The following is a 26,679-nucleotide window of genomic DNA, read 5'->3' as shown; positions in this document are numbered from 1 at the left end:
AGGATTCTGGGGCCCGTTGTGGGAGGGCTTCTGGGTACCGCAGTGCCAGATGTGGAATTGTCTGGTATCCTGGAAGCCAGGGGTGGGGGTGGGGGGGTGTCACAGTGATACTTAAGGCTACTGCGGTACAGGTGTGTGCATGCGTAGGATTATGGTTACTGTGGTGAATTGACTAATGGGCAATTTAAGTGGAATCCCCAGCTGAACAGACTGTGGTTCTGGGTGTGGAAGACCCACCTGAGGATTGTTGCCAATGGCACAAAAGGAGACTAGGAGGAGAAGATGCATGCTGTTGATTTTCCTAGAGAAGCTTGCTGCGGCAGGTTTTCCTATAGGAACTTGGCTGTTCTCATTGGAGAAGGAGCTGTGGACCTCGCTGTCATGGAGGATGGCTGCTGTTCTCTTTGGGGAGCTCCGGTCTTGGGTTTGAGTGTTGCTTCCTGGCTCCAGTGTAGATCCCTTAGCCTTCTGGCACAAATCCTTTATCTCACTAGCACAGACTTTCTAAAATCACCACTGGCCTTTGGGGCTTCCCAGTGCAGGGCTCTTGATGTGGACTCATGGAGGACATTTCTGTGGGGTCTAGGCCTTTGGCTGAACTTGTGCAGGACACTCCTGTGGGCTCCAAAACTTGGCTGGATTCTTTAGGTCTCCCGCACATGGACAGATCTCTTGCACTCTTCTGCATTTGACTTTTTGGGTAAATATAAAATAATCCTATAAATTATGTGTGGGGTGTATTAAATCTATTCCTTTGCAAACCACTGAGTACAACAAGAATTTTGATCCTTGTGGTGGTGGGAAGCACAGGAAGCCTTCCTGGTACCATAGCCATGGGGGAAGTGGTGTCCTGGGGAGCATACTGTGAACCATGATTGGAGGTGGTGGCATGCTGAAGTTTCTGGGTACTGTAGTTCTGTGGGTGAGGCACACAGAGTTTGTGGGTACTGCAATTCTGGGAGACAGCGTCACACGGAGGATTATGGGTACCGCGGTAGGGGTGTGCTAAGGCTTCTGCCTATGGGGGGGCATGCATAATATTCTGGGTAATGTAGTCTCTGTGTGTGTGTGTGGGGGGGTCACACCAAGGATTCTGGTTAGTGTTCTATAATTGGGACACGCAGAGTCTTCTGGGTACTGTAGTCCTGGGCGCGGGCTGTAAGCCCAAGAATTCTGGGTACTGTAGTTGGGGTTGCCCACCAAGGCTTCCGAGTCGGGTGACCACATGCAAGATTCTGTGACCTGTGGCGGGCAATGCTGTGGTCAGCAGCTGTTGTCACCAGCCTCCTCGTGTCAGTTGCCCTGGTGAGCTGGACTCCTGCATACCCTCTATCCAGTGGGACAAAAGGGCTGAGAAGACCAGGCTGGTAGGGCGTTCCCGCTGGATCAGAGCTGGCCACTACCCTGACTGCCCCAGGGCGCCCACACCTGAGAGGTTCCTTCTCCCATGACCCGCCCTGCTGCGCCCAATCCTGCTGCACCCCGGCCACACCCCTCCTCCTCCAGAACTCAGGCCCCGCCCCTTCCATCACAGCCCAAGGACACCCACAGCTGAGGTGCCCTGGCCCCTCCCCGGGCTGTGACCCACCAAGTGCCCAATCCTGGTGCCTCAGGGATGTGCACCTCCTTCTCTTGAACCCAGGCCCACCCCCTGTTGTGACAGGCCCCGCCCCATGACCCCGCCCCACCCATGACCCCGCCCCAGTACGCCAAAGCCGAGGCCACATCTCTCCTGAACAGGCTCCACCCCCTCCCGTAACCCTCCCTGTTGGGCCCAATCCTAGCGCTCCTGGGCTACGCCGCTTCTCTTCCTGGACCCAGGCCCCGCCCCTCTCATGACTCAGCCCCAGGACGGCCACGGCTGAAGAGCCTGGCCATGGGGCTTCTCCTCCTGTAGCCAGGCCCCGCCCCCTCTGGCGACTCAGCCTGTTGTGCCCAATCCTGGTGCTCCCGGGCTACAACCCTCCTCTTCATGAGCCCAGGCCCGCTCCCTGCTGTGGCCCAGCCACGCCCCTCCCATGACGCAGCCCCAGGACGCCCACAGCTGGGTGCCTGCCCACGCCCCTCCTCCTGTAGCCAGGCTCCGCCCCCTCCCACGACCTTCCCAGCGGCACACCCTGCTCTCTGGACCCTCCCCCTCCTGACCAGAGCACTGCAGTCGGCTATGCTTTATGTCCAGCAGAGAGCGCTGCTTCGACTCTCCTCAGCAGGTGAGGCGCCTCCTACCATGACCTCCGCCCTCCGCTCCTGAGAAGGTTGAGGCCTGAGCACCTGCGAGCCTCATCAGCCCCAGGCCTCACCTTCCCACCAAGCCCGCCCTAGGCGTCCCCAGTGCTGAGCAGCGGGAGTGTACGGTGCAGCAGGTAAGGAGGGGTCTGCGTGTGTGGATTGGGGCCAGCACGGACGGGGAGGCTGGAGGGAAACGGCAGCCCACCACCAGGAGCCAGGATTAGGTGAGGGTGAGCTGCAGGCTTAGCGTGGGCGTTAGGCTCTGGTTAGGTGCAGGCTAGTTTTACACTAACCTCGAGTTGTAAGGAAGTATTTATGCTGGAGTTAGTATTATTGCTTTGCATATTCTTAGGTTATTGCTTACAATTAGGTTAGCCCTGTGAAGAAATCAGTGGAATTTTTATAAGATAGTGCAATTCTTAGGCCTACCTCGCTTTCACCACCCACCCTGCCTGGGAGAAGACTTTTAATTCATAAATTGCAGATTCAGGCAATTTCTTTATGTTCCTCTGTTTTGACAAAGAACTTCAATTAGCTGTTTTGAGACTTTGTCAACTCATTTGTCTGAATTTTCACAACTGGCATTATGTCACAATCAGCCAATATAATTATTTTCCCTGAAAGTCAGTGGTATTTTACCATGAAATATAACTCTATAGAGTTGCTAAATTTTGGGGAAATATTGTTAGCAAAATGCAGGTGGTATATTAACATGAAAATTATCTTTCTAGGAATTTCTTTAGCATACTCATTTGAAAATTCTTTTATTTATAATGTGTTTACATAGAACACCTCAACCATATTTCCTTCAGTGTAAATTGCTGTTAAAATGTATTTTCAGTTTCTTAATTTAGTGACACCATTTCAGTTAAACTGTGTTTGTTTGTTTTTTTGAGACAGAATCTTACTCTGTAATTCCTGTTGGCCTTGAACTCACTATGTAGCCTGGCTGGCCTGGAACTCATGGTGATCCTCTTGCCTTGGCTCCTGAGTGCTGGGATTACAGGCATATGCCACCACTCTTGGTTTAAACTTCTTTACCAGTAACCATAGGATTGATGTCTAACTTTCAATGCCAGTCATGTGACTGCCAGTCATGATGACTGTCATAGTGGAGTAAAATGGCTTTCTTGCTGTCCAGCTGGTACAGGCCTAAGATTGCAAGAGGATCTTTGAATGTCTCATCTCTTTTAGATTGTCAGTAAGTACAGTTTGTCAAATAACTTGAGGCAGGCAGTGGGACATACCTGACTTAAGAATGATTTCATCTTTTACTTGTCTTTATACTCACTTAAAGTCAGGTATCCCATCTAAAGTGTGTACATACCCTTTCTGGAATTCCCACACTTCCCCAATTAAGTCAGAGATGAGAGAGGAGGAAACACTTTTTTAAGATGGGTTGGGAGAGTGAAAGAATTTTTTCTTATATGTTACCCTTTTGCAAATATTACAAATGGAGAGTACAAAGTAGAAGTACACAGTAGTTAAAACATTTGCTCTATAAATTGTTAACCTTTAGAGATAGAATGGCTGCTAAAAATAGTCCTTACAATAAAGGAAAATTTATGCCATTTGAAAATAAGATCTTGTTCCATAAATGCAGCCCAACTAAATATTAATGTTAGCTCACAAATCAATGCTGTCAGGAGGATGAGTAATGTAGAAAAACTTTCAACCAGTGACTCTCTATTCTAAATTATGTAGTGTAATCAAACATGGTCAAACAGAATTTTTATATTTTTCTTTGTACAGAGGTTATGTATTCTGGGTATTTTTTAAAAAGGACATATTTTAAATTCCACAAATCAACATTTTCCATCATTCATGAATGAACTAAGATTTTCTCAGTACTCAGAAATTTCTTTAAATTATATGCTTAATAGCAGAGAAACTGGGTTGTTTTTGTATATATGACTGCTTCCACCTGAAATGCTGTCACAAGTGCTTAAGGGGAATTTATCTTGTACATGATATTTTTAGAGGTGATAATGCATTAACTTATTTTCTTAAATCCTTAGACTATGTATTTGGCCTGTAAAATGTACAGTTTAATGTCAGCCATCTATAAACACTGTTGTATAATTTTCTTTGGTCAGAAACATTGAGACGTGTAGTGCCACTTGGGTCAGGATTTTCTTCAATACCATTTATTTAGCAAACCGACTGTCTTTGGTGTATCCAACTAGCAAAAATTTGTATGATACAAGAGAATATAGTTCTCACACTTAACTTTCACCTGAGGAGTTCTTCTGGAACCCAGTCTAGCAAAATTGGAGGGAAAGTTCTAAGAATATTTAAGAGAAAAAGCCAACATTTTCAGGCTAAGTAGTTGAACCTACTAAAGTTGACAGATAATGTCTATTATCTGCACTCTCCAAAGTTTGGGGTTGGTGTTGGACTATTGTTTGAGCTTATTTGTGAGATAGCTGAATAAAAGTGGGCAGCTAAATTTTAATTTCGTGTTTCTCCTGTATAAACAGAAAATAAGCTGTTATTATAAACCAACTTGCAGACAAAGTAGGAACTGCCCTGCATAATATTTAAGGAAAATGAACTTCTCTTTCCTTTTTTTTTTGATACCAGGGATCATCAGACCCTTCCTTTTGCAAGGCAGGTGCAGCACCACTGAGCTAAATCCCCAGCCCAGGAAAATGAACTTTTAAAGACTTATTTATTTAAGCATTTAATTTTAACAAGACAGTAGAGAACACAAGAAATTACTTTGACAAATCTGTAGCCTTTAAAACTGGATTTGCTTTAAATTTTATTAAGAACAAATCTCTATCTTAAGCTTTAATCTTTTAAACAGATTTTGACATTGTTTTTGTGTATTACAATTTTTAAAAAATATTTTTACAATAAACTCTCTAGAAACATTTTATTCAAAGGTTATACTGTTAACATACATGATCAATTTATAATAGAAACAGAACTTTTATATTATAAAATTATGCCACTGGATCATCAGTATTTTAAAATTGTTATTAGATCATATTTGTGTCTCAGGCTGTCATATATTGATGTAAGCACTGGATAGCTAAAAAAGAACACATGTGTAACAAATCTGATGTTGGAAATAACCCAAATCATTGCTTTTGAACCTTATAAGGAGTTTTAGTAAAAACAAAGAAATTTAAAAATAAAAACTCATTTTAAGTACTTAATTTAAACAAAGAGTAGATAGACACTAAAATAATAGCACTTTACTTATTACAGAGAAGCAAGAAGCCTTTTGCTATCTCTTAAAACTATTAGCATTAGGCAGCATAAACAAAGCCATTAACAAACCAGGTAACTTATAGCTATTAACTCTTTATATCAAAAGATTTTTAAGAATTTAAAAACTGTTATTAGAATATGAAATAAATTATGCTTACATAAATAACTTAAAACGATGAACAGATATGATCCTCAATCACTTTGAGACTTATTTTCTTAAGCTCATTTTCACTAGTTGATCTGTAGATTGATAAAACTCTATTTTTAGATATTTGAGCTTATGTTAGTGATATATATCAGACATAACAACCTATAAAATATATATATAATATGTAAATATTTATAAATTTTAAACAAAGAATATGTGAATTTATATTTAACCAATGTCTTTAGTATTTTAACTTAATTGTAAATAACGTAGAGCTTTTATTTATCTAAATTTTTTTTGGTAGTGGGGATTGAACTCAGGGCCTTGTGCTTGCTAGGCAAGTGAGAGCACCACTGAGCTAAATCCCCAGCCCTATTTAATTTTTAACAATTACATTTACATTGTACGTAAAACATAAAATATTTAACAAACACAAGTAATTATCTTAAAGCAAACTTTTGTTGAGAAAAAAGTTTAAAAGTTGTCAATATCTCAAAATGCCCTTTGCATACACTATAACAGAATATTATTAAAATTTTTGAAGGGTTTTTTGGGGCCTTTGAACTTGAATCTTCATATTGATCCCAATGAATTATTTATAATCACATTTTTATGTCAACAAAAGCAAACTATTTTGGGTAACAAGGACACCCATAAGTGAATCTACTTGGAAGACTATAAAGGGAACTTTGTCGTGAGCATTGAAAATGGAATAGCTCAGAAAATCTGGAAAGGTCTAAGAAGTATAGGAAGAAATATTTATTTTGTACAATCATTTTAGAGTTGAGTGAGTTAATTATCTATGTAAATGTGGACGCAGCTTCTTCAGGAAATTAGGAAGAAGTACAGCACGGCTGGACAGTGCTTATTTAGATACACGTTAGTGTAATATGACAAAATTGCCTGTTTTTTATATAGACTCAAATAGACTTATTTGATAATGTCTAATGAATAGAAACTTTTAAAAGTTTTCATTTTTAATTTTAATACACCATAGGGGAGGCCTGTTACGTAACTCAATCTCTGCTGAGTAGAATAACCAAGTAGAAGCTGTCAGGCTCTGTAAACCACCCATGGTTAAGAAAGCAGCCTAGGCCCACGGCCCGCCCATAAAGGCGCGGCGTCCCCACCCGTGGGCCACGAGCGAGCGCCCGCGCAGCCCTGAGCTGCCTGGAGGTCGGGTACCAGGGCTATGACGCTCCGCAGCCCTACTTCGCGCCGCCTACGCCCTTACCACCAGAAGCTGGCCTAGTACTCCAAAATGCAGGAAGCTCCCGAGTGCACTGCCAGCCCCAGCAGCAGCAGCAGCAGCAGCAGCATGAGCGGCAGCTCCTCATTTTCGAGCCAAACGGCAGCCAGCAGAAAAGGAGGAAGGCAGCTCACAGAAAGAGTGCCCGCCCGAGGCCGAGTACATCAATTCCCGCTGGTCTTCTTCACCTACTTCCAGGGAGACATCAGCTCCGTGGTGGATGAGCATTTGGGCCGGGCCCTAAGCCAGCCCAGCAGCTACTCCCCAAGCTGCGCCAGCAGCAAAGCGGGCCGGAGTGCGGGGCCCTGGCGGCTCGACGCTACTCGCTCTGTGGTGCACCCCTTATGAGCTGATCACTGGCCAGGTTCCCCCTTCCCTCCACTTCTGACTGCAGAGGCTCCTGGGAAAGCAGAGACTTCAAACTTCTTGGTGTACTGGGAAAACCAAAAACCACATGTGCAGAAATGTCATCCAGAATTAATCTCTTCTGCCAGAAGAGTAGACCCAGAGACTGCACATGTTTAATGACTTTGGCCAAATAACTGGAAATATCTGTGGTGAAGTTGCTTAGTCGGGTGATACGCTATTGTAAGATTTCTTGGAATGGGGGAAAGAAAAAGAGACCTTTCGGCATGAATATTCTTTATGCTGATGTGAAGTATTTCATTGCATAGTGTGATCACAGCACTCCTGATGTCAATATCCTCAGATTCAATGTGTCTGCAACACAGACTGGAGGGAAGTGTGAAGAAGCCACTTCCTTCTTCCTCAGGCTCGGCCTCCAGCTCCCTCCAACTCTCCGCCTCACAACACCCACTCCGGAGGGAAAGTTAGACTTTCTCCTCGGACTGTGAATGCCTCAGCCTCAAAGTGAATGGTGGGGACTGATCAGGAACCACCTGCCCACGGCTGCTGAAATGAGCTGTTGTCAGACAACTGTTGAAAACTCCAGAAATACATCGACCAAGGTGGCACTTCCAGGGTGTGGCAGGACAATAGCAGTTGCACCGGATATATTTTATATATATGTACATATATCATCTTTTTTATAAGGAACATTTTACAATGAAAGAAGAAACCTGTTCTGCCTTCTCTCCCACAAATCCCAGCCTCCTCTCTCCTCTGGATGAAAAACACACAAGAGACCCAGCTGTCTTCCTGGAGAGGAGTAGGAATCGCCACAGGGAAGGTGCATCCATGGAGTCAACAGCACTTCTGTTATTTCTCTCCATCTTTATTGTTGTGATTGGTCACTTTTGTGTTGGGACAGGGGAAGGGGTCTGTGCATGGACAAAGCTGAAAGTGATGAAGAAGAAGCAAACATTAAAAGATGTCTGTTTACTATGAGTTCACTGTGTTGTTTCATAAGAAGATAAATGTCAGTTTTCCTTTAGTAGAATAAGATTATTTTTAGTAGTATGATCTGATGTTAGCAATGTTGTCAGAAATGTAAGCCCACACATCTGTCTTTCCAGAGTGTTGCTGGACTGTGAAGTCTGTTAGCCTCTTTTACCTCATATGAAACCCAGGAGTGAGAAGTGTGATCCCGTTTTACAGATGAGAAGCCCATGGCTACAAACCAGGGCTTAGCTGTTAGCATCCTGGGGCTCAGGAGCAGCCATCCCTGAGACCACTTCAGCTCCATCCGGCAGACACACGTGGGTTATTTTCCAGAAGGGAATGACTGTTATTTCATAAATTCTAGACTCTTAAGATAGTGGAGTCATTGATTAAAAGTGATTTTGAAATATTGGTTGTTTTATATTCTAGTAAGCTATGCTAAGAAACCAAATCTTCTAGACAAAGAAGATTCTTATAATCGTTCTCCTTTTTCTCTTGATGCCAGAGTTGCTTGTGATCTTTCACCAAAGGACCCAGGAGATGTATTTTGTGTTGTGCTCAAATTTTCCGTGTGCATTATTGAAGCATAAAACCATTAGTTCACATCTTGATTGTCACTGTCATGAGAGAGAGGCAAACACTGTTTACCCTTGGTAATTGTCTCAGGAGTTGGACGTGGCTTCCGGACCTTGTGCAGCATGTGAGTTTGGCTAAGTCCCCCATGCCCTTCCTGTCTTTGGGGAACCTATGAAGTACACATATCATTATAGGAGCAGGTCGAGATGGAAGGTGTTCTGGGATTATTGTGCTCCTGATGGAATGGCTAATAAATAACGTGTTATTTCTCATGTACCAGGCACTGATCTCAGGGCTTCATGGACAGATTCTCAATAAAGTCTCCAGATTTTATATAGTAACAACAACAACAACAACAAAAGCAGCCTTGAGAACATTTTGGAAGAAGCTAATCCTGAAACTACTGTAGTCACGGCATGCAGACCACTACAGGGGTAAGAAATAGCTAGACCTGGGCCTTTACTTGGTATTTATTAAAAAGCATGATTTTCATTTGTTATCAGGGACTCAAAGGCCATTTTTCCTATAAGCTCTAACTTTTTAAACTACTGTCTAGGAAAATATGGATAGATTTTACTATAAACTCTAACATTTTTCCTGGGAATGGTGGCACACACCTGTAATCCCAGCACTCGGGAGGCTGAGGCAGGAGGATTGCTTTGAGTTTGAGGGCAGCCTCTGCTACATAGTGAGTTCAAGGCAAGCCTGAACTTCATAGTGAGACCCTGTCTCAAAAAAAAAAAAAAAAAAAAAAAAAGAAAGAAAAGAAAAGAAAAAAAAACCCCCAAACACTCTAACATTTTAAACTAATGTCTATCAAAAAATAGGACCCCTGGTACAAATTTAGAAGCAGGCTTTATATTGACTATTGCTATATATCATTGTTTGAGAAGCTAAATAATTTAAAAGAATACCCAGACATTGGTATATTCATATTGTCTCAATGTTTAACTGACTCTGATTTTGAAGAGTTTTTAGGATCCTAACAAACTCAAAAATTTTAATTATATTTGTATGCTCTTTGTTTTTTGAGACAGGGTTTCACAATGTAATTCAGGCTGGCCTTGAACTGATTATGTATCCCAGGGTGTCCTCAAACTCACAGCTCCTGCCTCAGCTTCCTGAGTGCTGGCATTACAGGCTTGTGCAGCCACACCCAGCAATTATTATCTTTAACTTTTGTGAAACTGAAACTCTTTCTAAAGTTAAAACATCTCAAATATAAATTTGATTAGCTAATGCAGGGAAAATTTATATTAGCAGTTGAGGACACATTTGTTATATCTTTTAAAACTTTTCTTTGTGTTTTTATTGAGACAGAGTCTCACTATGTAGCCCAGGGTGGCCTCAAAATCTTCCTGTATCATCCTCCTGCATGCTGGGATTACAGCAATGCATCGCCATGCTTGACCTTTTAAAAACATTTTATAAAAGTCATGTGAACAAAGAGGTGTTTAGGTTTATGTTTTTAAGTTATTGAGCACTTTTTAAAAAAAGTAAACTAGGGCTGGGGATTTAGCTCAGTGGTTTCGCCGCCTGCTGCCCAAGTGCAAGGACCTGAGTTTGATCCCTGGTACCAAAAAAAAATAAAAGTAATCTGGTACTATCTCAACAATATATAAATACAAGTATACAGGTAGGCATAACATGTACATTTCTGCCAACACACATAGAGCAATGACTTAAAGTTATAATTTATCAGCTTTTAAAAAGTTATATTATTGTCATGTTTTTTATTAGTCTTATACAATATTTAATCTTAAATTTGTATATCTGAAGGTAGGATTGTGGTTGTAACCAGGCTGGAAATATATATCTCAAAGGAGATTGCTTGCCTAATTAAATTTAATTTGAATTTTTGAAGCTTTTATTCTTTGCCTAAATTTATTATAGATCTTAGTCAATTTAAGACATTTTATTGTGCTAAAATTTAGATATAGATGGTCAGAAATTTATGTCTTATCTAATATGAAAAATAATCCAGTTTAGAAGCACTATTCCCCACAAAGAAAAACACAAAGGCAAAACATCTGTATCTTAGCCAATCTTATTTTAGTGAATCTTTTTAAGGACAGCCCTATGAAATCAGAGTGTGCTTTCATATATGTATATATATATATGTAGTGTATCACAATAAAATCATCCCTTTTAAGTTACAGGTAACTAAAACTTTATTAGGGAGCTGTAAAGTAGCACAAGCATTTTCATTTTTGAGCAGTTTATAACAGAGCTTTTTAAATACACCAGCAGGTTTTAAAAAATCTTTTAAAAAGTGTTTAATCTAAAGTTATTTTTGTGGACAAATGGCTCAAGATCCTTGAGTTCCATATTGGCTCACAAAGAAACCGCAGAATGACTTGAATCCCAAATGGCTTACATAATTTTAGATGGTACTGAATGAAACCCTGGTGCCCATCCTAGAGTAAAAGTGGTTATAAGAGGAGAAAAATCTGCTGGGGATTTACCTCAGTGGTGCAAGCACAAAAGCAAATAAAAGCATATCAAAGCAAACCAAAGGAGTATTCTAAACCAAATGAAACCAAAACAAATGTCTGGAAATATTTGTTTGTTTGTCTTAACCTCTGAAACTCTTTTCATACCAAAATGACCTGCATTATGTCTGAGTGGCCCCAAATAGTGAAAGTCCTTGCCTCACCCAATTGGCACTGCTGAATGACCTAAAAGAGTTCTAAACTGGAGAGAGTAGATCCTTGGAGCGCACTTCCAGGGGGAAACCAGGCAGAGCCCATTAGCTCCAAATAAGATGGAACCTGGAACTTGTAAGTTTGCTAGATAAGAGCTCCCAAAACCTTTTTTTTTTAAAAAAAAAACCAGTGAAAGCATTTATAGGCAGCTGATGTAGCAGACGGGAAAGGGGAGAATTTTCAGGTTTCACAGGTGTCCCTGGCAGGTGCTAGAATGTCCCTGAAGTCCCAACAGCAGGTTGAGTTAGCCATGAGCAAGCGATTTCTTTCCCAAGTGATTGCTAGGAAGCACAGCTCTCAGGAGCAGGGACTAAAGTTCCTTCGTGCTCACCCAGAGTGTTACCAGCCCTTTAGGCTCATAGGCTCAAGTTTGTCTGCTTGTCACTGACCAAACCAAAGGAGGGCATATATTTGGGTAAAAAGGATTTATTTAAAGCTAGCTCCAAGTTGTGCAAGTGACCCATTTTCCTCACATCACTATCTCTCTGTTTACAGATGGGAAGGGTGTTTATAGTAAGGAGGGTAGGGGGACATGGAGAGAATGCAGATCTTCATACTTGCTTTATCACTTTCAGCCACATTTTTTAGCTTATCTTTTTTTTGTGTGTGGAAAAGAAACCAGACGTCTGGCCTTCTTCTTGGGATATCAGTATATTTTGTCACTTTTTTTGGATGAGTGGTGGTGGGAGAAGCTGTTCATACCCTAGGTCTCAAAGCCACTTGTCCTCAAAGGGAAAAAAAATTTTCTCAGGTCTGGTTACAAATCTATACTCATTTTTTTTCCAGAAATGCCTAAGTATTTTACACAGAGCCTGTACCATGTGCATATGTTTCAATTTCTCTGCAGCCTTATCAACACTTGTTTCCTTAAATTGTACTGATGATAGGTGCTGTACTAGGAGTGAAGGAAAATCTGTGTTTGTAGTTTATATTTCCTTAATGGCTGATAAGTAGAGGGAGTAATTTTGATACAGGGATGAAATCAGGACCTCCAAATAGGATATAAGGGAAATATTATAATTCTTAACCTGTTAGATATCTGATACGCTGAATTCGTGTTTTCTAAAACTGAAGAATGAATTCTGGGAACAACAGAGGTTAAGAGTAGTGTTCCAGAAATTGTGGAAAGAAATACACGGAGACATAGAATTCAGGTAAAACAATGAAAGTTTACTTGCAAGTAGGCAGGACCCCCAGAAAGTGGTCTGGTCAGTGTTCACACCGCTCTTTGTACATTTTCTCCTTTTTATATCCTTTTTAGCCCTTATCTCAATCCTGGTTGTCTTTAGTGAGTAAATAAAATTCCAGTTCCTATTTACAAGTAGTTCCTGTTAATGATTGTAGCCACAGACACATGATAAACACATGACAGTTAAAGCACATACATTGTAAATTTACCCAGGAATTGCAACTTTGTTTTTCTAGATTAAAATGTTATCTATAGTAAAGCTGCAGATCAAAGAGCCATATAACCTTCACTTTAAACAAGAGCAATGAGGAAAAGCAAGACTTAAAGGGATACATTACCCATTTTGCTTCTACAACTACTTTAATGTTTAAATTCCTATGTTGTCTAAAATTTTTTCCCTATCAGTAGGAAAGGTTGGGCTGGGGATGTAGCTTAGTTGCACTGCACCTGCCTGGCAAGTTCTGAGTTTGATCCCCCAGTACTGGAAAAAAAACTTACTAAAGAGTAGGAAAGGTTTATTGGGAGGATAGCTCCTGAGAGGCAGGAGGGGTCCTGAATGGGTAGGCAAGGATCCCACTTTACAGGGAAGTTTTATAGAGCAAAAAACCACATGAGTACAACATAGGTTAAAGCTATAGTTAGCCAATAAGGTTACAAGTATAGTTGCTTAGGTAATAGTGATCCAAGGGGGGAACAAGTCACACAAGTGTCTGTGGAAAGAATAAGGAACTCTGGTAGGTGATGGATCTGGAGGTCTTGGTTGACCATTGAGGTGACTGATGCCTATCCAGAGTTTATTAGACCAAGTGTTATCACTTACCTCATGCCTTGAGGAAGTATGTAGACCTGGTCCTTTTGTTATTATCTTAAGGCCTGGCCTCCAACTGATGTATCTCCAATCACAGTTGTAGTATGTTTTCACCTTATGCCTTGACTCTCCTGAGGGCCCACCCCTATCTGACTTCCTATAATATTTCTGCCTAACATAGTTGTCTATAAAAATTTCATGTTCCAGCATTCTATCTCAGTTGTTGGTTCTCAGTGCCAACATTCAGTGAGATTATAACTGGTACTGCAAAAGGCAACTTAAATTAGATTTCTCCCCCCAAATTTCTTCAGCCTAGAGCATAAACATCAGCCCTGATGAATGGATGGAATATGCAGATCTTGGCATCTGGATGTCAAACCCCATTTCATTCCCCTAGGCATGGGAGGTCCTGGGAAGGACAGAAGTCTGAACTTGTCTATTGTTCCATTGTATTCCCTCCCTTTCTGTTCCTTGATAGTAAAGACCCCAACACATGGTAAGAGCAGTGAGATGGTGATTTGAGGAAAATGCCCCCTCTCATCTTTTTGGAGTTAGCTTTCAGTGAATCTTTTTTATTTTTACCAAAATAAATGGCCTCCTTTGATTTGTTCAGTGTTGTGCAAATGAACCTGAGCTTGTGAACCTAAGTGGCCAGTAACAAGATGATGGGCCACAGGATCACAGACATTAAGATAAGAGATGAGATGTCACATTCAGCAGGTGGGTTCTCTCATGTCTCTCTGCAGTAGCTGGGTCTGCTTGCAGCACTCCTCATCATTACCCACACCGTGCAAACAATAGTTTTTTGTCCTGAATGGCTGCTATGGGGCAACAAGTCCCATTTTTTTCAGCTGTCTGCTGAGAGCTCTCTCATTGCAAGTCAAGCTTTAGGAGATTCTGTTGCATGGAAGAAGGATGGAGCACCAAAGGGTACAAGCGCGTGGACACCATTTTGAATTGTACTCCAACTGCATCATCTTCCCCTTGACCTGGACACGGAGCCTCTGAACCAAGGCCACACAGGTGAGTGTACACTGGTTTGTGTGGCCCAATGCCATGTATGCCTGCACCCTCATGCCTGTGGGATCTGTGGCCACTGCACAGCTCTCTGCTTGATTCCTGGATTTGTTGACTTGTTAAAATCATCTGAGGCCTCGTAACCCAAGCTCTCTTGCTCTGGGTATCCTCAGGGCATCCTTCAATCCCCACTGGCCATGTGGACTCTCACCCTTCCTCACTCACCCTCTTGCTGCTCAAGGCAGCTATGGGTTCTGTAGAACACAGTCCTCCCCTGAGCCCTCTCCACCTGCTTGTCCCTTCCTTCCCATCCCCACCTTAGCAGGCCCCTCATTCCCTTGGAGAATTTGCATGGGACATGTGTTTATGCATTCTAAATCCTATCTTACTGACAATAACTGTCGGTGTGTTTGACCCTGATGATCCACTGGGAAGTGAGCTCATCTGACAGAGGTATCTTTATTCCATCCCTGTGTACCTGGAGGGAGAAAGGAGGAGTTGAGGAGGAGAGACCAAGAGAGAAAGCAGGGAAGTCAAGTGGAGGATAATATAAGATATGTAACTAGACAGGATCTTCTGACCGAGAAAGAATAGAAATGAGACCCAGCAGTCAGAGGATATGCGGCCAGAGGTGGAATGAGGTGTGACTTAACATCTATTATATTATCTGGCTTGTCCTTCTTGTGAAGAGGGTGCATTATCACAGAGGGAGGTGAATTTATCTTGGTGGACAGAAAATCTGGTAGGGAGAGATCAACTTCATTGGAAGATGTACTTCTGGAGGTGGAATGGAGTCAGGCTCAACTTCTTTTGTATCAGCTTGCTGATGTTCTACCTTGGATGAAATGCATGCTGTCACTTTGGAAGGTGGTTCTGTCTCAGTGGGTGGAGACTCAGCTGGCTAGAGATCACAGGAGCCAGAAGATATGCTGTCAGAGGTGGAATGGCATCAGGCTGTACCACTTCTGAGTCAGGTGGCTCCTGGTGATTTTGGAAACAGGTTCTGCTACCACACTGGGAGGTGATTGTATCTCAGTAAAAGGATAATCAGTGACTAGAGATCCACAGCTGCTGGAAGATGTGCTGTTAGGATTGGAATGGGTTGAGATTTTGCCTCTGCTGAATCCAATCCCTGCCAGTACACCTTGGATGGAACATCTGCCACCAGCTGAGGAGTTTGTTCTCACTCAGTGGATGAGAATCCAGTGTTCAGAGCTCCTTCCCAGTGGGGCTCAGCCATAACCACTCCACCTGTTCCCTCAAACACCCACCCCAGATCTCCTCATCCTCAGGCTTGGCCTCGCTAGTCACTAGGTCCTCCAGCTGGGTCAGGAATTTGTACATTCATGGAGAAGTCTGAGCCCAGCAGGTTGATCAGGATGTAGGACATAGCTGGTTAGTCTGGCCAGGTCTGGGGATGGGCAGAATTCTTCAGGGTAGTGTCTACGCCACATCCAGTTGGGCACTGCACAAATATATGATGCTCACGTGAGCAGTGTGCTTCTCACTGCTTCTCTACAGCCTTCACACAGAATCACGTGGGCATGTCTGACTGGGATGGTCTGTGGTGGAGAGTCTATCTTCACAAGGACCTGCTCTTCACAGTCCCCAGCAGCCCCTGTGCTGCCTGCTTGCCTGTCTTCCTCCTCCTGAAGGCAAAACCCTAGCCCCCATCCTTCTACTAGCAATCAACAACATGTAGGGATCTGGGATTTCCCAGCCGCTGTCAAGCTCAGTTCCTCAAATGTCCCCTACTCTGGAGACAGAAGCCTTCTGTCTTGGCTCTAAGCCCACTCACTTCTTGATTTACTCATTCTCACAGTTGGGGTGAAGGAATCCAGACATTGAGGTCAGGAGAGGGTGGCCGCTTAACATCCTCTTGTAGTGCCCCCACCTGCCAGGCAGTCTAGAGGGACTGTCTCCTTCTCTGATGAGAATGGAAGCAGGAAAAGGCTGAGAGGTTTGCCTGTGTTTCTCCCTAAATTAGATGCTAAGTGACTGGAAACATGCCTGCACACAATAGGTGCTTCATATACATGTGCTCATAAATTAATCCTGCCATCTGTCTCCTACCTAGATATCTCAGTGGGACCAGGGCCTCTCACTCTACTCTGATGGGGAGTCTCCACTCTAACTATATTTAGGTAGGGAACTCCAGAGTTGAGATTCATTCAAAAATGGGGAAATTGCATTGCCCGAGGACTCAGTTAAGTGAGGCGCAGAGAGCTTCTTCATGGTGGAGGGGAGGTTCCATAGCCCTGGGTCACTGACCCTGACAGACCCTGGCCTGGAGCAGGTGCTTCTAACTCTCAGCCCTCTTGGTCCCAAATACACTCGGATGGTGATCCTCAGATCACCCCAGCTTTCACAGAGCAAACTGGGACACAGAAAGGTGCAGAGCATTCCAAGGGTCTGCCATGAGGTAGTAAGTCCCCCTGGGCTTGGATATGGAGCACACCATGTGAGACCAAAAGTGACTCCATTTTGTGAATGTGGGACCAAAATGACTCCATTTTGTCCAAAATGAAGCAGTCTCCTTTGTTCTCTCAAATTAGTGCTTGAACTGGGACAAAAGACGTAATCCACAACTCAGGATTCCTAAGTTTATTACTCAGCCATCTGTTTGCCCTAAAAACAAATGTCCTGGGCCCACTATCTATAGGACAATCTGTTAACGTGCTGACTATCCACACAAGGTGATCATGACCATTAGTCAAGATGTCTGCTGACCATCAGTACGTGACAGTAGACCACTAACCTTTGTCCCCATTTTTCTTGTAAAAACCTATACGTAATCCCCTTCAACCCCCAATGAGCCTAGCCAATCAAAATTCTACACTTCATACTTGCTAAATGTTAACCAATCATATGGCTGCTAATGACCAAAGCTTGTTGTAATCTCAATAAAAACCCTGCTAATTTGGAACTCGGGGCTCTCAATCTCGATCCGCTGTGTCGGTGACAATTGAGAGTCCCTGCTTAAGCTTAAATAAACGACCCTTGTGTGCTTACATCGAAAACGGCCTCCTGGTGGTCTTTGAGACTTCACAATCTGGGCACAACAACCTTAGGAACAGCAGTTTTAGCACCTATTGGGTAGTGGTGAGCTTGTAGGTGTAGGTATACAGGAATGTAGGCATGAAGAAGAGGGTTGCCACTTCCATGGGCAGGCACAAGGTGATTCACCAGCTTCTGCACTGTGCCTGCCTTGATGGTCCTCACCCTGCTGGGCTCATATGGGCTTGAGGCTGACTCATTTTCACACTGGGGTGGGACTAAGGAGGCAGGTTTCAAGCATGGGAACAGTAGTGCCTGTGTCTCTTGTGCAACCATGAGTGCTAAGATTCTTCTGTGGCCTGAGTGCAGGGTGGAGGGGTGGGTCTCCAGAGAACTCATCAGAGGAAGGGCTTCATGCAGAAGTTGTCATTCACAGTGATGACCGTTTCCACTGGACACCCCTAAGATAATCTCCACACTGTGGCCTGGATTAAGCGATGAGTTTTGTCCACTGTGGCCTGCAGTGCTAAAGTACTATCCACAGAGTGCCCTCTGGTACTAGTATCAAAGCAACAGAGGGGCCTATGCTACTAACAGTGGACCCTTAATAGTAATATGTGCACAGTGGTGCATAATATTAATTTTATATCCACAAGACAGCCTGTAGTATAATTTAATATCCACAGAGCAGAATCTAATACTGTTAATATCCACATAGTAGCCTCTAATATTAAATTTGTGTCCTCAGAGCAACCTCTAATACTATTTTAATAGCCACAGAAAGGCCTCTAATAATAATGCAGTATCCAGAGTTTGGACTTTAACACTAATTTGGTATACACAGAATGGCCTCTAATACTTATTTAATATCCAAACTATGACGTCCAATATTAATTTTATATCCACAGAGCAACCTCTAGGACCAATATTCACAGAGTGGCCTTTAACACTAATATCCACAGAGTGGCTTCAAATACTTAATATGCACACAGCAGCCTCTAATAATTATTTAATATCCATGGAGTAGAATATAACACCTGCTGTTCATAGAGTGGTGTCTACTACTAATTTAATATCCCTGGAGAGGCCTGTAATAATTTAATATCCAGAACAGCTTCTAATACTGATATCCGTATAGTGGCATGCAATACTACTTTAACACCCACACAGTGATGTGTGACATTAATTTAGTACCCACACGGTGGTGTCTAATACTCAATATCCACAGAACAGCCTCTACTACAAATTTATATCCAAAAGTGCCTGCAGTATGAATGTAATGTCCTCAGGCCATTCTCTAACACTTATTTAATATCCAGAGGCAGCCTCTCATACTAACTTTATTTCCACAATGTTCTCTAATACTCTCTGAATATCTGGAAAGCAGAATGTGATACTAACTTAGTATCTACACAGCTACTTTTAATACTAATTTAACACTTTTAGCTGGCTTACTACTGGTGGTACATGCATGCCTGTCCCATCAAGTGGCTTGAACCACCAGTGGTCCATGCGTGGCTGTCCCATTGGGTAGCATGGCTTAGTCATGCACGTACAGCCCCTCTGTCCATGTGTTAATATCCACACGGTGGCCTCTAATAGTAATTTAATATCTGCACTGCTTCCTCAACTACTAATTTAATATCCACAGATCAGCCTATTATTGCTGTCCACACTTCAGCATCTAAAACTAATATACACAGAATGGCATCCAAACTAATACATTTACTCTGTGGCTCTTAATACTAATTTAATATCTACATTATAGCTGTGTATTAGCAACATGATATCACACTGTGGAGTTCTAATAGTAAGACCTTCACACAGTGGCATCTTCATATGAATAAATTATTCACATACTGGTCCCTAATATTATGATAGTGTCTTCACTGTTGCCCTTTATTAATTATATACTATTTATTCTGAGGCCCATAATATCCACACTGGGGACTTTTCAGACTAATATAAAATCTACATAGCAGCTTTTTTTTTTGGTACCGGGGATCGAACTCAGGACCTTGCGCTTGCGAGGCAGGCACTGGAACCACTGAGCTAAATTCCTGGCCCTACTGCAGCATTCTTTTGAGACAGCATCTTACTATGTATTCTAGGTGCCCTAGAACTCAAGTCCTCTTCCCTTAGGCTCTCAAGTGTTTGGATTGCAGATGTATTCCACCAAGTTGGCTCCCAGTAGCATCTTAATATCATATTAACACTGAGGACTTTAGTGTTCATTTAATGTCTGCAGTGTGGCCTGTAATACTAATTTTATATCCACACACCAACTGGTAGTACTAATAAATCTCCTGTGATCTCTGATACTGAGTATGCAATGCCCTCCAGTACTCATGTACAATAATACTCAGACATTGCCTTCAGCTACCGATATACTATCCATACAGTGGTCTCTAATTGTAATATCCACTGTGTGACCACTTCATAATGTTATGATAATATTCGGAGAGGGACATTTCTAGTGTAATGTCCACACAATGGACTCTGAATATTATAATTTCCAGAGAGTGGCTGTTACAGCTTGTATCTCAATGTCTCTCCAAAGCCTCATGCACTAATAGGTTGGGCTTTTCAGAGCTGGCCAGATCTAGGGTGTGTGATACTGGGGTTAAGAGTATGTGGTACTGGGCTGGGGATTTAGCTCAGTGGTGCCGCCACCTGCCTTGCAAGCACAAGGTCCTGAGTCCCATCCCTGGTACCAAAAAAAAAAAGTATGTGGTACTAAATTAGTCCACTGATTGGAATTAGCATGGTGCTGCGTGTGACTGGATGGACTTACTGAAGACAGGAGCCCCACCCTGGGTGTGGGTGGTACCAGCCACAAGGTGGGTCCTGTGGAAGGGATAAAAAGGAAAGGCAGGCTTGCTGCTTGCTGCCTTATTCTTGCTATGCTTTGAACTGCTTCTCCTCTGCATTGCCTCTCTGTCATGCTACCCTGCCTCGTAACCAACTGACTTTTGACTGAAACCTCTACAAACTGGGAGCTGAAATAAACCTTTTCTCTTTTAACTTTGGGTGTTGGGTATTTTGTCTCAGTAATGAGAAAAGTACCTAAGGGAGTGGCATCTAACCCTAACAAAATGTGCACACATTGGTGTTTCTTATTATTGTCATTCATTGTCCTCCTCATTTTAGTATAATTTCCACACAGAAGGACAGTGGGGTTTTATAGCCCTGTCTGGGCTGCATTTTGGTAGGGTTCATGAGATAGGTAAGGATCAAGTGGCACCTTGATTGGCTTTGAGATCTGCCTAGGGGCTTGGTGGAGCACATTTCTTTGTCTCTGTGGGTCATGATGACTTTGACATCTCTATGTCATCCTCACCCCAACATCCTTGGCACTGTTCCCATGCTCTGCTTCTTTCCTACCATGAGGTAAGCAGCTTTTCTCTGCCACACACTTCCTCCATGATGTTGGGTCCTTGGGGCAGCCAACCATGGACTGCATCCTCCACAAATACGAGACAAATTGAACCTCCCCTTCTGTACGTTGTGGGTGTCAGAAGTTGTTTCTTCACAGTGAGAAAGCTCACTAGTACACTTAGCTGCTATAGTGATGTTTGATGTTTCTTTTTTGGAATAATAATGATCATAGAAAAAATATTTTAATTCCCAATAATGTCAAACTTATAGGACATCTGCAATCATGTTATGAGTACACCAAGAGTTATCCACTCACCTTCTCCAGTGGTTATTACCTTTCCTAATTTGCGAGTCTGCATGAAAAGAGCAGTGTATTTTACCCAAAGTAGAGGCACTCCCAGGTAACCACCACAGAGCGCCCATGTAAGGAAGTTAAAGGGTTTGGTATGAATGCCCAGTCCATGGTCCAACTTCAGCTTCACCACTTGTCTCACTTAGGAGAAGAATTCTCTTTTCCATTTGGATCCAGTTTTCTTTTCTGAAACTTGTTGTGGGATGGTTTTCCATTGCCATGACCTTGTCAGAGATAAAGAACATATTCATTTTTGATTGAATACATATTTTCTGTATCTACTTAGGAATGGAAAGGTTGAGAGGTACACTAAGTCTATATTCTACATTTGGAGGAAATGCCAAAGTATTTCACCCAGAGGCTGCACCATGTGTGAGGTTTCTAGTTTCTCTGCTTCCTTACCATTTACTACCTTAAATTGTATTGATGATAGGTACTCTAGTATGAGTGAAGGAGAACCTCACTGTGGTCGTAGTTTGCATTCGCTTAATGGCTGAGATGTTAAGCATGCTTGTGTTTTCATGTGGAAGGGGTGGGGTATTTGTTTCACATTCTGACTCTGGTATTTGAGTCATCAGTTCTCAGTGTCAACATTCATTGAGATGATGGCCCACAGGTCCATGGTCATTCAGTTATGAGATGCAATGCTGCATCCAGCTATTAGGTTCTCTCATTCCTAAGTTTGTAACAGCTGGACCTGCTCACAGCACTCCTTGCCATTCCTCATGCTACAAATCATCAACAGCCCTGTCAGTTACTTTTGCTTTGCCGAGCCAGAATACCCAATGCCTGAAGTTAAAGGAAGGAGGGTCTATTTCAGCTCACAGCTTGGAGAGGTTTCAGTGTGTTCAGCTGGCTTGAAGGCAGGGAAGCTCAAAGGCAGGGAGGCAGAGCAGAGGGGCATCATTGATGAGATACAGCTCAGGCAGAAGGCAGCAAGCAGCAGCAGTGGTGGCAGCAGCTTCTTCCTTTTATCACTTCTAGACTACCTGCCTTTTGGGTGATGCATGGTGGGCCTTCCCATTATCCACACCCAAAACTATGCTAAACCAAAGTGGACTAGCTTAGTAATCACATACTCTTAATCCTGGTATCACACCTTTGACCCCAGCATCACACACTCTAGCTCCAGCCACCTCCCAAAAGCCCCAACTGTGACCACATGAGGCTTTAGGGAGACATCTAGATTGAAGCCATAACAAGCTCCTTGGTTGACCAGCTGCCGTATGTGAACAATTCACATTTTTATTCAGCTGGAAGGACATCATCAGCATAGGGAGAAAAATGCCCACTGACACCACTTTGACCTAGTGTCTCCACATTTCCCCCTGACCTGAACATGTATTTTCTGGCCCAAGGTCCACTAGGTGAGTGCAAACTGTTCTCCATGGCCCAGAGTCACCTCTGCTTGAACTCATACATGTGGGGTACATGACCCTTTCAGAGCTTCTACTTCCTTGCTGGATTTGTTGATTCTTGTTAAAATCATCCCATGCCTCCCATCTTGGACCTTTTTGCCCTGGGATTTGTCAGGGCAGCTCTCAGTTTTCATTGTGTGGATTCCCAGCCTTCCTTTCTTTCCCTTTCACAGCTCAGGGCAGCCCCAGGTTCTGCAGACCACAGGCTCCTCCTGAGCCCTCTCCACCTGCATGTTCCTTCCTGTCCCCATTTTAAGGGACTCCTCTGTCCCTGGGGAAGTGACTTGAGCCCTTGTGTCTATGACTTCCAAGTCCCATCCCACTGGCTTTGTTTTCTAGTATGCTTTTTCCTGTCACCCTGCTGGGAAGTGAGCTCTTCTGGGCAGGGGCTTCTTTATTTCAGCCCTGTGTACCTACAAGTGGGGAGGGAGGATGAGGTGAGGAGCAGAAACCAAGGGAGGGAAATCAGGAGAGTGACACAGAGGGTAATAGAAGACAAGAAACTGGACAGGATCCTATGATTGGAGAGGAATGGAAATGAGACCCATTGTATTTCAGACACTCACACAGGAATGTGAAACTTTTGGGGCTTGTTTTGAAGGAAAATAGCAGTGACCAAGGAAAAGGAAGCCATTCTGATGACAATAAATGGAGCAGGAAGTTTCCATGGGTTTTCTTCAATAGGGTTAGGTACCATAATTTCTAGTGGCCAAGGGTACAGTTTGAGAAGATGTTTCTTCCTTTGTGAGACACAGACTCTTGTGCAATCATGGTCAACTCATCCACTGAGCTGTTGAAGTTTTGTGTGGCCATTGGCGTTGTGTTATGCAAAACCTTCCAGCCTGTGGGTCTGGGCCTTATGATAGAGCCCAAGGGGGTTAGGTGTTTGGACTGCTGTTGGGTTGCATAAGGGTAGGGGTAAAAAAGATGGGAGAATAAAAGTACATCACATTTTCAATGAGAGGTAGGCAGAGTTAATCCTACACTGTAGTCTGGGCCAACATCTTCTTTGTTGTTGCTTTCATTGGTGTACACCTACAATTCATAATAGTTGCAGTTATCTTGGGGAATTGGCACATGTACGTATTGCACCTTAATCATTTTTACTTTCCCTTTCCTTCCCAATCTTCTCCTCTTTCCAATCCCAGGTCCCCTTCTCTTCTCCACAAAATCTGTGTCCTTTTTTCATTTCTCCTTTCTTTTATGTAGCTCTTTAAATTATGTTTATGTTCAATTTTTCCTATAAAGAAAACTATTCAATATTTACCCCTTTGTATCTGGCTCATTTCACTTAGCATTATAGTCTTAGGATGCATCCATTTTTTACAAATTTATCTCTTTTTTTGAAGCCAGGATCTCACTATAGTTCAGGCTTGCCTTGAACTGTCTATGAAGACCAGGCTAACCTTGATCTCACAGTTATCTTCCCACCTCAGCCTCCTAAGCGAAGTTTATCTCTCTTTATGGTGAGTAGTACTCCATTTTGAATATATGCAGATTTTCTTTATGCACTCATCTGTTTACGGATATATAGGTTGTTTCAAAAATTTAGGTTTTATGAATTGTCCTGCTATAAACAGGGAATGCATGTAACTCTGTAAGATGTCATTAAATATTTTGTGAATATATCTAGAAGAGTTATACCTGAGTCAAATAGATCTCTTATTTTAGTTTTTTTTGGAGGAATCTCTTGAGAAGTTGTACTATTTCTTATTGCAGTTAACTTTACAGAATGATTCCCTTTTCCCCTCAATCCCCCCTGCATTATTTTTTTAGTTCCTGAAGCATGCTTACTGGAACAAGCCCAAACTGAAGTGGGTTTTGATTTGAATTTCTCTAATGGACAAAGATATTGACCATACTTTTTTCTGGATTTTGTGGCCATAAATGAGTTCTTGTTGTGTCCAGATTGTGAAGTCCCAGAGACCACCAGGAGGCCGTTTCCGATGTAAGCACACAAGGGTCGTTTATTCAAGCTTAAGCAGGGACTCTCAACTGTCACCGACACAGCGGATCGAGATTGAGAGCCCTGAGTCCCTAACTAGCAGGGTTTTTATTGAGAATACAACAAGCTTTGGTTATTAGTAGCCAGGTGATTGGTTAATACTTAATACATATGAAGTGTAGGGTTTTGGTTGGCTAGGCTTTGGGGGTCGAAGGGGATTACGTATTGGTTTTTGTGAGGGAGAAAAGGGGCAAAGATTAACGGCCGGTTGTTACATACTGATCGTTAGCAGACCCACTAATGGCCGCATCTATCTTGTGTGGACAGTCAGCTCATTAACTGCTTATCCTACAGATAGTGTGCCTGGAACGCTCTCTCCCCGGGTACACAGGTGGTTGGGTAATAAACTCAGGAATTTCAAGTGGTGAATTCCTAGTTTAAGCACAAATTTGAGAGAACAAAGGAGACGGCTCCAAAATGGAGTCATTTTGGTCCCACATTCTCATTTTTAAAATTTGGTCTTTTATTTCAGAGTGTCTAATGTTTTTGAGTTTTTTAAATATATTTTAAATGTTAGTCCTCTGTCCAAGGAATAGCTGACAAAGATTTTCCTACCCCAGAGGTTCTCTCTTCAGTCTGTGGTTCCTTTGCTGTAAAAATTGTTATTTTGAAATAATCTCATTTGTTGATTATTGATATTATTTCTTGAGCAATTGAGTTATTCAGAAAGTCCTTGCTCCTTGCCAGTCTTCAAGAGCTTTATCTGTTTTATTTTCCATCAGATTCAGTTTTTGTGGTTTAATATCTAGTTCTCTCATCCATTTTGACTTGCTTTTTGTAGAGAATGTGTGAGAAATAGGTCTGGATTTTATTTTCTGTACTAGGATCATGAGCTTTTTCAGCACAGTTTTTGACTAGCCTGTCTTTCTCCATTGTATGTTGTTTGACCTTTTGCCCTAAATCAAGTGGTTAAAGGTGTCTGGATTTGTTTCTTCATTCTGAATTTTATTGTAATTAATGTTACACCCAGTGAGAGAGAACCAACCAGAGACTGATATTAAATCCACACAGGAGTTTATTACCAGCCAGGACCTGAGCCAAGCATCAGACTGGAGCCCCAACGGGGTGTGTGTGTGTGGGGGGGTGGAGATTAACATATTTTATACACCTTTGAGGCCAGCAGTTTCTAGGTCCCCCTATGGGATAGAACTAGTAAAGCAAGCAAAAGGTACAAAAGCGAACGTCCTGCTGTTAGAACATTTGTAAAACAATAGTTGATTAATTGTTGTTTCTAAGAGACTCTAAGGGGAGGAGGTTTCTAAGCTTCCTCCTTTTTTTTTTTTTTTTTCTTAGCTTCCTCCTTTTGAGTTCATCTAAAGGGTGGGCAGGTGGGGCATTCAGCAGCAATATGGAGTCTGTCTTGCTAACTAGGGTCCTTCAATTAAAATGTATGTTTTTTTGCAAATACCATGATATATTTATCACTGTTAAGTTTGCAACATAATTTTAATCTTGAATAATGATTCATCCCGTTTTGCTGTTATGCCCAAGGATTCTTTGGCTACACTTGGTCTTTTCTGATTTTGTTTTTATGAATTGTAGCAATGTGCTTTATAGTTTTATAAAGAACACTGAAAGTAGTTTGATGAGAATTGCATTAAAAACATCTATCATTTGTGGGAATATGGATATTTGGACAACATTGATTGGCTGTTCCTATCCAGGAGCAAGGAGTCTCTATTTTCTAGTGTCTTCAGTCGCTCTCTGTACTACAGTTTTTGTTATAGGGGATGTTTACTTTCTTTGTTATGTTTGCTCTCAGGTATTTGATTTTTTTGAAGCTGTCATTAAAGGGATTGTTTACTGATTTATTTTTTTCAGTGACATCATAATTTTCCACAGGAACAATATTGATTTTATACCTTGAATTATTTGTCATGATTTTGTTTTTTATGATGTGGTATTGTCTGGTTCAGAAATTTTCCATTTTTTGTTGAATTATTTGTTGTTGACTTTGAGAATTATTTCTGTATTTTGAATGCAAATTTATTTGCAATATTTGTTTTTAGAAGAATAATCCAGTGTGTGGCTTGTTTTATTGATATTCA

General features: G+C 42.3%; 1 long non-coding RNA gene and 1 pseudogene across 7 annotated transcripts in view; both read left to right on the top strand.

The window, feature by feature from the left end:
- Positions 1–1,780: 1,780 nt before the first annotated feature.
- The window catches only part of LOC147828601 (uncharacterized), a 128,257-nt gene continuing 103,358 nt past the window's right edge, over positions 1,781–26,679 (top strand). Inside the window, exons 1-4 of one of the 7 annotated variants that reach the window (XR_015450421.1) lie at positions 1,781–2,363; positions 8,692–8,886; positions 9,043–14,487; positions 23,980–26,645. This is a non-coding gene — a long non-coding RNA (uncharacterized LOC147828601). Of the gene's footprint in view, positions 2,364–8,691; positions 8,887–9,042; positions 26,646–26,679 lie in introns of those variants that run through there. The other 6 variants (XR_015450423.1, XR_015450418.1, XR_015450422.1 and 3 more) reach the window with 6 other exon arrangements.
- On the top strand, positions 3,351–8,312 carry LOC101709550 (transcription cofactor vestigial-like protein 2 pseudogene; annotated as a pseudogene).

The sequence above is a fragment of the Heterocephalus glaber genome, unplaced genomic scaffold (assembly GCF_053883595.1).
Source record: "Heterocephalus glaber isolate CG9 unplaced genomic scaffold, H.glaber_assembly_v1.0 deba00000943, whole genome shotgun sequence".
In the NCBI taxonomy this organism is placed as follows: Eukaryota; Metazoa; Chordata; class Mammalia; order Rodentia; family Bathyergidae; genus Heterocephalus; species Heterocephalus glaber.
Note: the sequence above shows the minus strand (reverse complement) of the source record. Positions and strands in the feature narration are given on the sequence as shown.